The following is a 14,060-nucleotide window of genomic DNA, read 5'->3' on the forward strand; positions in this document are numbered from 1 at the left end:
AGATGGAAAAATATGCAGTAATCCAGCTGTCATCTCCAAAGCCATATATACTCATAGCGTGAATACAACTGGGAAAGTCAGATAGTGAAAGCCTCCTGATGAGTGATTACAAAGCACACGGTACCTCCCGTCATGCACATGTGCTGTCCCCAAAGTGCTGGGGATGAAGAGCAGACAACTAAGCATGAATCAAATCCTGGGGTAGACTGCATCCAACTTCCACTCTTGGGTATCAGAAAGGCCCAAAAATGGAGTAGCTAGCAGGTAACATTAACAACTGTTTCTTCTTTTTAAGATTTATTTTACTTGTTTGAAATCAGAGTAACAGAGAGAGAGACAGACAGAAAAAAAGAAATCTATCTGCTGGTTCACTCCCCACATAGCTGCAAAGCCTGGGACAGGGCTGGGCCAGGCCAAAGCCAGGAGCCTGGAACTCCTTCTGGGTCTTCCACATGGGTGGCAGGGGTCCAAATACTTGGATCATCTTCTGCTGCTTTCCCAGGTGCTTTAGCAGGGTACTGAATCAGAAACAGAGCAACTGAGACTTGACGTGGCACTCCAATGTGGTATACCAGCATCCCAAGCAGTGTCTTAATCTGCTGTGTTACTGTGATGGCTCCTAATAACTATGTCTATCTTCATCCAGTGTAAATAATGCATTGTGGGATAATTAAAATATCCTTTTCTGAGATGCACACTAACATATGTCTAGAAGTTAAAGGTCAGAGGGTGTGAGAGCAGGGAAGGAGTACATAACACAATTATGGCACTGGTAATTGTGATGGTACGAATATGATTTGATACCTACATCATGCAAAATGTTTTCAACTCCAGAGTTATAAGTTAATAGTATTAAGAGGATAGAAACTTAATCCAATTGAGCAATTTAAAGATGGGACCTTTGGGAAGTGGATACATTGGGATAGGACATTGATGTAAAGTGTTCTTAATTCACTCCTGGTGGCCTGATGAGGAGAGACCACAGAGACTCACATAAAATTATGTGTTCCCTGACTTGTCACATAATACCCTGTGTCATCTTGGAAGGCTGCCAGCAAGAAGGCCGACACTACAGCCCCAACTAACAGGGGCCACTCCAGGACTGTGAGCTAAAATAAACCTATCATATCTTTATTATTATTATTAATAATTAAAAGACAGAAATTCAGACAGAGATTTCCATCTGCTGGTTTACTCCCCAAATGCTGGCAATAGCTGTGGCTAGGCCAAGACACAGCCAGGACTCAATCTGAGTTTTCTGCCAGGATGACAGAGATCCAAGTACTAGAGACATCACCTGCTGCCTCCCAGGCTATGCATCAGCAGGATACCAGAACTGGAAACAGAGCTGAGACTAACCCAGGCACTATAATATAGGAGACTTATATCCCCAAGAGGTGTCCCCATTGCTGTGCCAAATGTCCACCCCATTTCTTTTATTTATAAAGTGGCCTGCCTCAGACATTTCACTATAGTTACAGAAAGTTAACACAGTAGTAACAGTGATTATTAAACTGAGTGATAGGTACACGGGGCTTTCTTGTGCCTCTCTGAGTTTGGATGATCAAATTTTCATAATGAAATACCTTATTGTGCCATTAGGAAGACTTAATGACATGGAAAAATGTGTTACCAATGTTATGTGAAACAATCAAGATTGCAAAACTAAGCAATCAATAAGTATTCTTGATTTTGCAAAAATAAGACATGAATCCAGTTTATTATGGAGTCCAATCATTGTGGTGGGAACATAAGTTTTGTTTGCCTAGGACTTGTACTCCAGCTGGATTCTACTGAACTCCCTTTTTGTCCAGAGCATGTAATTTTGTCCAGATGGGAGGAGTGGACACACACAAGAACCTGTGTTTCTCTTCTTCCAATTAACAATCGAGAACTTAACTGAACATACTTTTCTGCAAAACAGGATGCCTTGGGGCACCATTTGAACCAGTCATTAAGACAAAAGCGGAGATGTCTGCATCCAATATTGGGTAATTGGATTCAAGTCCTGACTCTGCTCCTAAATCACACTTTCTCTCAAAGCATACCCTGGGAGGCAACAAGTGATGGATCAAGAAGTTGAATCTCAACCATTCACCTAGGAGACCTGGAAAACACAATACAATGACATATGAGGGGAGTTCAAAAAGTTCATAGAAAATGGAATTAAAAGGGACATTTATCCTGATGCAAAATTATTTTGAAATTCATACATACAGGGGATCTTCATAGTGTTCATGCAAATGCATATCATAAAAAATTCTTTACCTAGATTTTAAAATTGTTTGCAGAATAAACTTATCTTTTAATCCCATCCTTCCATTAGCTTTTTGGAGCATTGTTTTGTTTTGTTTTAAAGATTTATTTATTTATTTGAGAGGCAGAGCTATAGAGAGAGGCAGAGGCAGAAAGAAAGGTCTTCCATCTGCTGGTTCACTCCCCAAATGGCTGGAGCTGGAGCTGGGCCAGTCCAAAGCCAGGAGCCAGTATCTTCTTCCAGGTCTCCCACATGGGTGCAGGTGCCCAAGCGCTTGGGCCACCTTCCACCACTTTCCCAGGCCATTAGCAGAGAGCTGGATCAGAAGTGGAGCAGCCGGGTCTCAAACTGGCGCTCATAGGGGATGCTGGCACCACAGGTGGAGGCTTAGCCCACTATACCACAGTGTCAGCCCCTGAAGTACCCTTGTATAAAAGAAGAGCTAGCTCTGCCACTGCCTAGGGAACAGTCCCCAAGTACCACAGGAACACAGAAACTTGAGAAAGCTTTAAGGATGACAACATCATTCTCTCTAGCACATAATGTAAGACTTCATATGTGTGTAAAAGCTAGTTTCTGGTAAAGTCCTAGCTATGTAAAGACAAGGGCAAGAGGAGGGCAGGGTTTCTCAGAGTTTCTCTTTCTTCTCCCCTCCCTCCTCCCACCCCAAGAAAAGACCCAAAGGAATGAAATCTTTCCTCCCCTCACACTTAGTCTCTAACCATCATTATACTAATTAGGAAATGCAAGACTGCTGGGTGTCTTGTCTAAGGTCATATTATATTCTGAAAGGCCTACCTTATTTATCATACACATTGCATATTTTATTACCTAGTTATAGCCTGAGGAAATCTTGAAGAGTTCCTCTCATGGATACACTCAGTGATTACTTTCATTTCTTAGAGAATAAACGCTATTTCTTACTTTCTCCCCACATTTTTCCACTAAAATACATGGATTTGTTACTAGATTTTGTGAAGTAGGTTCAGATGAGGCAGCATGGCATAGCAGCTCTGAATTTAAGCTATAGAAGCCACTGTCTGGAAACCAATTCTAACAGCACCACCAATCTAGCTATGGCCTTACACAAGTTACCCAAGGTTAACACAAGTCAAGCCTGTCTCCTCATCTATAAGCTGGAAATAATCGACTTAATTACCTCCTATGACTGTTGTGAGAATTAAATGAAGCATTTTTTGTATGGGTCTGACATTGTGCTCGATATATGTTATCTGGGGCCGGCGCTGTGGCATGGCAGGTAATGCCACTGCTTGAAGTGTCAGCATCCTATTTGGGCACTGGTTCAAGTCCCAGCTGCTCCACTTCCCATCCAGCTCTCTGAAATGGCCTCAGAAAGTAGAAGATGGCCTAGGTCCTTGGGCCCCTGTACCCACGTGGGAGACCTGGAAGAAGCTCCTGGCTCCTGGCTTAAGATCAGCCCAGCTTCAGCCACTGCAGGCATTTAGGAAGTGAACAACAGATGAAAATCACTCTCTCTCTCTCTCTCTCCCTCCCTGCCTCTGCCTCTGCCTCTCTGTAACTCTTTCAAGTAAGTAAATGAATCTTTAAAAAATGTTATCTATTATTATTATCAAGATTATTATCATTATTAAGATATACTTCAAATGCTTTTTAGGAAGAAAAGAAATGTTAGCTCTGGGGCCAGCACTGTGGCGCAGCAGGTTAATCCTCCGTCTGCAGCACCGGCATCCCATATGGGCGCCAGTTCTAGTCCCGGCTGCTCCTCTTCCAATCCAGCTCTCTGCTATGGCCTGCGATAGCAGTAGAAGACAGCCCAAGTCCTTGGGCCCCTGCACCCATGTGGGAGACCCGGAAGAAGCTCCTGGCTCCTGGCTTTGGATCTGCACAGCTCCAGCCATTGTGCCCATTTGGGGACTGAACCAATGGAAAGAAGACCTTCCTCTCTGTCTTTCCCTCTCACTGTCTATAACTCTACCTCTCAAATAAATAAATAAAATCTTAAAAAAATTAAAAAAAGAAAAAGAAATGTTAGCTCTAAAAGATTTTGAAAAAATACAGTACATAAAATGATCATAGATTAAACTATCTTTTCTACAAAGTTTTGTTGTTAATATTCAAGAGACTTGAACAACACGGGAATATTTAACACCCTCGTTTCTAGAATTCCTAACCCAAAGTGATTTTTGTTACTACAACAAAATACCTGAGAAAAGCCAACTTTGAAGGAAAGAGGTTTATTTTGGCTCATGGTCTCTACCACCCATTTGGGAATTCCAGATAAAGTTTTGAACTTCTGGCTTCAGCCCAACCAACTTCTGGCTGCTGTGGACATGTTGCACATAAACCAGCATATGGACTACCCCCCATTGTTAGTCTATGTCACTCTGCCTTTAAATTAAAATGAGAATGTATACATATATATAAAATTTTAAAAATAAAAAGGAATTTTCACTGATACTCAATGAAATATTAATCTTCCTCTGAAACTAAATAATAATCTGTGCACTTAAACAATCAAAGGTTTATAATAAATGGTGCCCAACTGGAAAAATGTTGGAACCAAACTTCAAACATTTTCGAAGCAGAAATATCAAAAGCTCAAAAATTTAATGGAAGATGACAAATCCATTAAAGTAAAAAAGAACTCACAGGGGAATATTTAAAAATATCAGAATTGGAAATCCTCTCTCTGAACTGCAGCAAATCAAAGAATAAAATAAAAGATGATTATACTTGACTATATTAAAAAATTAGCTTGACACTCTGATATCTAACCTATGTAGCCACCATACTATAAGAATCTGATATCTGAATAATATTTGAATAGATGAAACTTTCCAAAGTTAAGTTCCCTGGTCCTGAGAATATTATGTAGATAGTCTATTTTTCTAAGATTTTAGAGCCATTTATAAAGAAATATCTTTATTAGGAAAGGGTAATTCTAAGCAAGCACTTCCACATACATCAATGAACTGAGTTACCACAGTCATGATAACAGGAGCTAAAAATAAAAGAAAGCTCCACAATTTTTCCTCGGTTTTCTGGCTCTATTCCTTTTTTTAATTGTAAAGATTTATTCAGTTATTTGAAAGTCCAATAAACAGAGAGACAGAGAAAGATCCTCTATCTACTGGTTTACTTCCCAGTTGGCCCCAATAGCCAATCCCTGGCCAAACCAAAGTCATGAGCCAGGAACTTCATTTGTGTCTTCCTCATGGGTGGCAGGGGCCCAAACACTTAGGTTATCTTCTGCTGCTTTTCCTAGGCACTAGCAGGACGTGGAGTTGAAGTGGAGCAGCCAGGACACAAACTGGCACATGTATGGGATGCTTTTGTCACAAATGGCAGCTTTACCTGCTATGACACAAAGCCAGATCCATCTGACTCTATTTCTTTTTTTCATCTTTTTTTTTTATTTAATAAATATAAATTTCCAAAGTACAGCTACAGCTTATGGATTACAATGACTTCCCGCCCCCCCCCCCATAACTTCCCTCCCACCTGCAACCCTCCCATCTCCCGCTCCCTCTCCCATTCCATTCACATCACGCCTTGGCAACTCATGACAAGAACCTAGGGAGATTACTGACGCCATAAACAAGAGTGTCAATTTGTTAAGTCATCTGACTCAATTTCTAAGGCCCTTCTATCAAATTGCTTTTATTTCTGTAATATAAATGCATAAATGCAAGTTAAGAAATATCTCAAAACACTAATAAGAGCGAAATTTTAATATTTATTCATTTTTATGTGAGAGTGAAATGGATAGAGAGAGGGAGGGAGAGGGAGAGAGAGGGAAAGAGAGGGAGAGAGGGAGAGGCATGCAGAGTCACAGAGGGGTATCTTCCAATCACTAGTTTACTTAATTTTCCACAACAGCCAAGGCTGAGTCAGGCTGAAGTCAGAAGCCTAGAACTCAATCCAAGTTTACCATGCGGGTAACAGGGACCCAACCACATAAGCCATTATCTGCTTTGTCCCATAGTGTGCAGTAGAGGGAAGACAGAATGAGGAGTGGAGCAGTGACTTGAACCCAGGCTCTCCAAATGATCTGCAGGCATCCCAACCAGCATCTTAACTACTATGCCAAACTGCCACATGAAAGGAAAATTCAGAGAGTGCTTCTTAGAAAAGCATTCTGAGTTCAATTACGATTACAGCCCTTGTCTCTACTACTGAGGAACAGTATTTTTTTTCTCTATACTATTTGTTGTACTCTTCACTTAATGTAGGATTAATCTCATAAGTATAAAGTGAGCTGAAAGTAGATCACTATAAAAATTGAGAGGGAACAGGAAAGGAAGGAAGAGAAAGGGAGGGAACAGGGGCAGGAGGGAGGGCAAGGTGGGAAGTATCACTGTGCTCCTAAATCTGTATACATTAAATGCCTGAAATTCATCTTAGATAAAAATTTTTTAAAAGAAAAGGAAATCAAGAGATTATTTGCTGCTTACCTCCTTGTAATATTTTAAAAAGTAATAAGCATGCAATATGAGAAAGTACACTGAACTATTATTACAGAAAATACCTCTGTATGAATTATCACAATGTATACAGTATGGTACATCATTGTCTCCCAAGTTTCTTGTACTGAAACAGGAAAGTTCTTGCAGTACATTTTACTCTCAAAAGTGAGAAAAATAACGTGCAAAATATTTCATTTTTCTTCCTTGCCTACCAGTAGAACTCACAAACTAACCTCTCCAGGAATAGATCCAGGGAAGGAAACACATTCAAGGAGAGAATTCACTATCCAAAGCTAGAATATCCATTGTTACTTTCAAAGGTCTTGAGATTCTGAAAAAGATCATCCATTTTTATGGGGAATATTAAAGCTTCTCCTCTGAATGAGGCGGCTGTGAATGCGACTACTTGAGAGTCACAAAGGGAGTGGAATGAACATTACATGTTGTGAATGCCACTATCAGAGAGTCACAGACAAGCGCAGTTGAATTCACATGACATTACCAAACTGGCTGAAAATGTCACCAACACCACTATTTGTACAAAATACATATATATTTGGATTAAAAGTGTCCTACATGTTCCATGATGCAAGCGGTTGTATAGATCTATACACATATGAAAACATACACATGCATATTTGACAACAAATAAAGAAAAATACCTCATAATTCTCTTCCTTTGGTGCAATGTCTTCCTCCTTTTTTGGCAAAGGTGAATCAGTTGCATTTCATCTTGTAGTTTTCTTGCATTCTCTTGGCTTGAGAGAGAACTCTGGGGATTGTTTTGCTGTTCTCTCACCTAAAGACATATTTCCTAAGTTGGTCATCTCTTGGCTTTCAGGAAAAATAGTTTAACGGCTTATTTAAGAGTGACAATTTTTTAAAAATTCTGTTAAGAGGAAGCAACCCACCAAAGCACCAGGACCTGGATCTTACAGGAAATACTTAAATTTTAATTTCATGGAGCCAGTGCGGTGGCACAGTAGGTTAATCCTCCACCTGCAACACTGGCATCCCATATGGGTTTCAGTTCTAGTCCCAGCTGCTCCACTTCCCATCCAGCTCTTTGCTGTGGCCTGGGAAAGCAGTAGAAGATGGCCCAAGTCCTTGGGTCCTTGCAACCACGTGGGAGACCTGGATGAAGCTCCTGGCTCCTGGCTTTGGACTGGCATAACTCTGGCTGTTGCAGCCATTTGGGGAGTGAACCAATGGAAGGAAGACCTCTCTCTCTGTCTCTCCCTCTCACTGTTTGTAACTCTACCTCTCAAATTAATAAATAAATAAAATCTTTTAAAAAATTAACAAAAAATTTCATGAATCACAGCTAAATTCATCAAATAGCAAAAACAGTTCTCAAATTCAGGCAGAGATGAAACTGTAAAATAAAGTTTCTTCACAAAACATTTAAATAATTTCATTATAATTTCACAGCTATTTAGCCTGAATTTTAATATAAACATGGCTAAATCAGCTTTACGTGAATGATTGAACTCAATTCACCTTTCATTGCTTTATATAGAAAACATGCACTGAGTACCAGTAGGTGCCAAGCACTACAATGAGTAATTTTAGAAAACATATCATAATTTATTTTTAAAATAAATTTTAGATTGCTAACATATATATGTTATATATAGTGTGTGTGTGTGTATATATATATATATATATATATATATGAAGGCAACATAAAACTTAGTAACGATTAAATTTAGAAATGTAAATTTTTAGCAACAATTAATTTACCTGATTCAAATCATTTTTCAAAGTCCTCAATCCTGTTTTTATTGTGCTAACCGTCAGTTCAAGATGTTTGTTCATCTCTACTTCTCTGCAATATTGCTGCTTGATTCTCCTTAACTGTTCCCTAGTTTTTTCATAACACATCAGCATTTATTCTGTTTTCTTATTATTTTTTACCCTTATTTTTTATTTTAACTTTTATTTAATAAATATAAATTTCCAAAGTACAGCTTTTGGATTACAGTCCCCCCCCATAACTTCGCACCCGCAACCCTCTCCCGCTCCCTCTCCCATTCCATTCACATCAAGATTCTTTTTTTTTTTTTTTTTTTTGACAGGCAGAGTGGACAGTGAGAGAGAAAGACAAGGAGAAAGGTCTTCCTTTACCGTTGGTTCACCCTCCAATGGCCGCTGCAGCTGGCGTGCAGCAGCCAGCGCACCATGCTGATTGATCCAAAGCCAGGAGCCAGGGGCTTCCTCCTGGTCTCCCATGCGGGTTCAGGGCCCAAGCACTTGGGCCATCCTCCACTGCACTCCCGGGCCACAGCAGAGAGCTGGACTGGAAGAGGGGCAATCAGGACAGGATCCGGTGCCCCTACCAGGACTAGAACCCGGTGTGCCGGCGCCGCAGGCAGAGGATTAGCCTAGTGAGCCACGGTGCCAGCCAAGATTCATTTTCAATTATCTTTATATACAGAAGATCAATTTAGTGTATATTAAGTACAGATTTCAACAGTTTGCACCCACACAGAAACACAAAGTGTAACGTACTGTTTGAGTATTAGTTATAGCATTAATTCACATTGTACAACACATTAAGGACATGGATTCCCACATGGGGAGTAAGTGCACAGTGACTCCTGTTATTGACTTATCTGTTCTCTTATTCTTAAGGTAAAAATCCTTATCTTAGTATTCCTTTTGTTAGAAAAGAAAAGGTTCATTTTGTAATTTGGCTCCTAGTATGAAGCTTATATATTCTAATACATTTTTATATCATCAAATATTTTTCTTTGTAATTATTATGTTTCTTATGTCTCACTTCAATCTCTTCTTCAAAAGACAGATATGCTTGAAAGAACACTTTGATAACTGGTAAATTTGTTATCAGTAACTCTGATAAATATTATACAAAAGCAATTTTGAAATTATCCAGTAAAATTAAAAGTTAAAAATTGCCTTTTCTTTGCATAGTCCTAATTACCATCAATTAGGAAAGACAGTTAACTAATCATTAATAAGTTATGATTTAGAAACATACATGTAATTATTAGAAATACAATAGACGTTGTTTTTTCTATGCATGAAAAGATTTTGAAAAACTAATCAGTAATCATGTCCCCTCTTATTTTCACTCCATATACGTTAAGAATAAACCAACAGGAGTCAAAAACCATTCTAGGTTGGGAAAAATAGATATCACATGTTCTAGTGGAATTATAAATTAATATTAATTTTGAGAGCCATTTAGAAACATTAGTCAGATGTTTTAAAAGCTTCTTAGAATGTAACCCAATAATTATATATTGAAGCATTTTTTTCCATGTAAAATACTTGGACATGTAAAGAAACATTTTGCTTGCATATGACCCCCAAATCACAGGCAATAAAACCAAAACTAGAAAAATGGGATTATATCAAACTCAGAAGCTTCTGTACATCAACTGGAAGAAAAAAGAGAGTGAAGAGACATCCAAAACAATGGGGAAATATTTGTAAGCTACCTATCCAGGATATAAAAAAAAAATTCAATAATAGGAAAACAATCAATCCAGCAAAGAAATGGGCAAAAGAAGGACCTCACCAGAAAGTTCTCAAAAGAAACAAAAATGGCAAACAAATATGAGAAACACTGTTCAAAATTATCAGGCATCAGGGAAATGCAAATCAAAACCACAGTGACATTATTACTTCACCACTGATAGAACAGTTATTTTCCACAAGACAAAGAGTAACAAATGCTGGTGAGGATATAGAGAAAGAGGAACTCTTATACACTGTGAATGCAAATTAGTGCAAAAACTGTAAAATTGGCAATATCATAAAAACCTAGAAATAGATTTTCCATATGACCTAGCAATCCCACCACTGGGCATATACCCAAGACATGAACACATTGTATCAAAGAAATACCTGTACCAACATTATTTAGGGCAGCACTGTTCACAAAAGGTAAGATATGGAACCAACCAAGATATCTGTCATCAGAAAAATAGATGAAGAAAATGTAATACACACACACAATGGATTACTATTCAGATAGAAAAATAATGAAATTCTATCTTTGCATCAAAATGGTTACAACTGGAGGACATCATGTTGAGAGAAATAAACCAACACCAAAAGATAAATACTGCATGTTCTCCCTTTTATGTGGGAGCTAAAATTAAAAAAAAAAAAAAAAACAAGAAAGAAATTCTTGCTGTACCAGTTTCAATGCAAATATAATGCCTTGTCAAAAAATATAAAAAGAAATATTTACACAATAGATGTTTGTTGCAGCATTTTTATAATACTAAAAAATTAAAATAATCCAACATTCAAATTTATAAAAATCAAATTTCCATAGGATGCACTACCATACCACCATTAAAATTATAATTTGCAAGAATATAATTAATTATTAGAAGTATTAACATTAAAGAACTTTCCATATGATTTAAAAGGATTTCATATTTCACAAGAGAAAGTTTTGTGCCCATAAATTCCAAGAAAGTAGGCAAACAATTCAAAATGTCCCTGCATTTTTGCTGTATAAAGTCTCTCTCTTTATGTCTCTCAAATAAAAAAATTAAAAAGATTTTATATCTAAACTACTTATTTCTTTAATTTTTTTATTTTATAGATAACATTTCACATATATTATGTTCCAAGACTTAATGGCCCCACTAAATAAAAAATTCAACAATTAAAAAGTAAAACTAGGACTGGCGCTGTGGTGCAGTGCCCATCCCATAGAGGTGCCAGTTCTAATCCCGGCTGCTCCACTTCCAATCCAGCTCCCTGCTAATGTGCCTGGGAAAGCAGTGGAAGATGGCCCAAGTCCTCGGACCCCTGCACCAGTATGGGAGACCTGAAAAGGCTCCTGGCTCCTGGCTTCAGATCGGCTCAGCTCTGGCTGTTGCAGCCATTTGAGGAGTAAACCAGTAGATGGAAGACCTCTTTCTGTCTCTGCCTCTCTCTATGACTCTGCCTTTGAAATGTCAGTAAAGTGAAGAGGCAACCAACAGAATGGGAGACGTTATTCGCAAACTACACAACAGACAACGGATTAACAACTAGAATCTATAAAATGATCAAAAAACACCACAAAATCAAAACAAACAACCCAATAAAAAAATGGGCCAAGGACCTTAACAGACATTTTTCAAAAGAGGAAATCCAAATGGCCAACAGACACATGAAAAAATGCTCAGGATCCCTAGCCATCAGGGAAATGCAGATCAAAACCACAATGAGGTTTCACCTCACTCCGGTTAGATTGGCTTACATACAGAAATCAACCAACAACAGATGCTGGTGAGGATGTGGGGGAAAAGGGACACTAATCCACTGTTGGTGGAAATGCAAACTGGTAAAGCCACTATGGAAGACAGTTTGGAGAGTCCTCAGAAACCTGAATATAGCACTACCACAGGACCCTGCCATCCCACTCCTTGAAATTTACCCAAATGGAATTAAAGGGGAGAAAAAAAAAAGAGCCATTTGCACATCAATATTTGTTGCAGCTCAATTCACAATAGCTAAGACATGGAATCAACCTAAATGTCCATCAACGGATGACTGGAAAAAGAAACTATGGGATATATACCCTATGGAACACTATACAGCAGTAAAAAACAATGAAATCCGGGCATTTACAACAAAATGGAGGAAGCTGGAAACCATCATGCTGAGTGAAATAAGCCAGTCCAAAAGGGACAAATATCACATGTTCTCCCTGATCAATGGCAACTAAATGAGCTTCTAAAATGATACCCATTGAAGTGAAATGGACACTATGAGAGACAATGACATGATCAGCCCTTGTCTAGACTGTTGAGGAACAACTTACTATTTTATTCCTTTTACTATTTATATTGTTGTTGTTGTTGCTGCTCTGTTTGTTCTACATAAGACCACTGGTTGAACTCTGTAATCAATGCACAATCATTCTTAGGCGTTTAGAATTAACAGAAAAGTGATCTCTGTTAAACATAGGAGTGGGAATAAGAGAGGGAGGAGATATACAGGTTGGCACATGCTCACTCGGACTTACCTCCAATGGTGGAACTAGAAATGTGCCAGGGGATTTCAACTCAATCTTACCAAGGAGGCAGGTACCAACGCCAATGCACTTGGTAAAGTGATAAGTATAAATATACAACCGATCAAAAAGATAGGGTATGGTGTCGATGAGATTTTACAAATAAGACCAGTGTAAGCAACTAATGAAGGATAGAATTAAAAGGGAGAGAATGATCCCGCGGGGGAAACAGGACACAAAGCAGACTCAGAATGGCAGCACTCCTGCCTCAGAATCAACCCTTGGGACATTTGGATCTGGCTAAAAGGTCCATGAAGAGTCTCACAGGCATGGAAAGCCATGACATGGTGGCAAAAAACAATCTAAATGAAAGATCCTGGTGAACAAGACCCCAGCAGAAGGAACAGGCCATCAAGGAGAGAGGCGCCTTTCTCTGAAGGGAGGAAGGAACCTCCACTGTGATACGGCCTTGACTAAACAAGTTCAGAGTCGGTGAACTCAAGGGGCTTCCATAGCCTAGACAGCTCATAGCAAGAGTCTCGGGTGATTGCTGACGTCATAAATAAAGAGTGCCAGTTGTTAAATCAACAATGGGAGTCACTGGGTACATGCTCCCCACGTAGGATCTCTGTCCTTAATGTGTTCTACTATGAAACTTAAAAACAACACTACCAGTCGAACAATACCCTATACCTTGTGCGGCTGTGTGAGTGCAGCCTGTTGAAATCCTTGCTTAGTATATACAAAGTTCATCTTCAGTATATGAAGGTAATTGAAAATGAAACGTGATGAAGGGCGGGATGGGAGAGGGAGTGGAAGAGGGGAGGGCCACGGGAGGGAGGTTGGGGGAGGGGAAGCCACAACAATACAAAAGTTGCACTTTGTAAATTCACATTTATTAAATAAATAAAAAAAAACTATATAACAAACAAAAAAAAGAACTTAATACTTTACTCTTTTAGTATTTTTTATGTTCTACTTAAAACTATTGGTTGAACTCTGTAATTAATACACAATTACTCTTAGGTGTTTAATTAATGCTATAACTAGTACTCAAATAGTATTTTACACTTTGTGTTTCTGTGTGGGTGCAAACTCTTGAAATCTTTACTTAATATATGCTAAATTGATCTTCTATATATAAAGATAATTGAAAATTAATCTTGATGTGAATGGAAGGGGAGAGGGAGTGGGAGAGGGGAGCGTTGTGGGTGGGAGGGAAGTTATGGGGGGGAAGCTATTGTAATCCATAAGCTGTACTTTGGAAATTTATGTTCATAAAATAAAATAAAATAAATCTCGGCCTCCAAACCAGTGAGCTAAATAAACATCCTTTATTTATAAAGTCAAAAAAATAATAAAACCTTAA

The 14,060-nt window shown here is 38.6% G+C and overlaps 1 non-coding gene across 1 annotated transcript in view; it reads right to left on the minus strand.

The window, feature by feature from the left end:
• The window catches only part of LOC103351033 (formin-2), a 134,321-nt gene that overhangs the window by 114,676 nt on the left and 5,585 nt on the right, over positions 1 to 14,060 (minus strand). Inside the window, exon 2 of the transcript XR_011381527.1 lies at positions 7,368 to 7,504. This is a non-coding gene — a transcript (formin-2). The remainder of the gene's footprint in view (positions 1 to 7,367; positions 7,505 to 14,060) is intronic.

This window comes from Oryctolagus cuniculus, chromosome 13, assembly GCF_964237555.1.
Source record: "Oryctolagus cuniculus chromosome 13, mOryCun1.1, whole genome shotgun sequence".
Lineage (NCBI taxonomy): Eukaryota > Metazoa > Chordata > Mammalia > Lagomorpha > Leporidae > Oryctolagus > Oryctolagus cuniculus.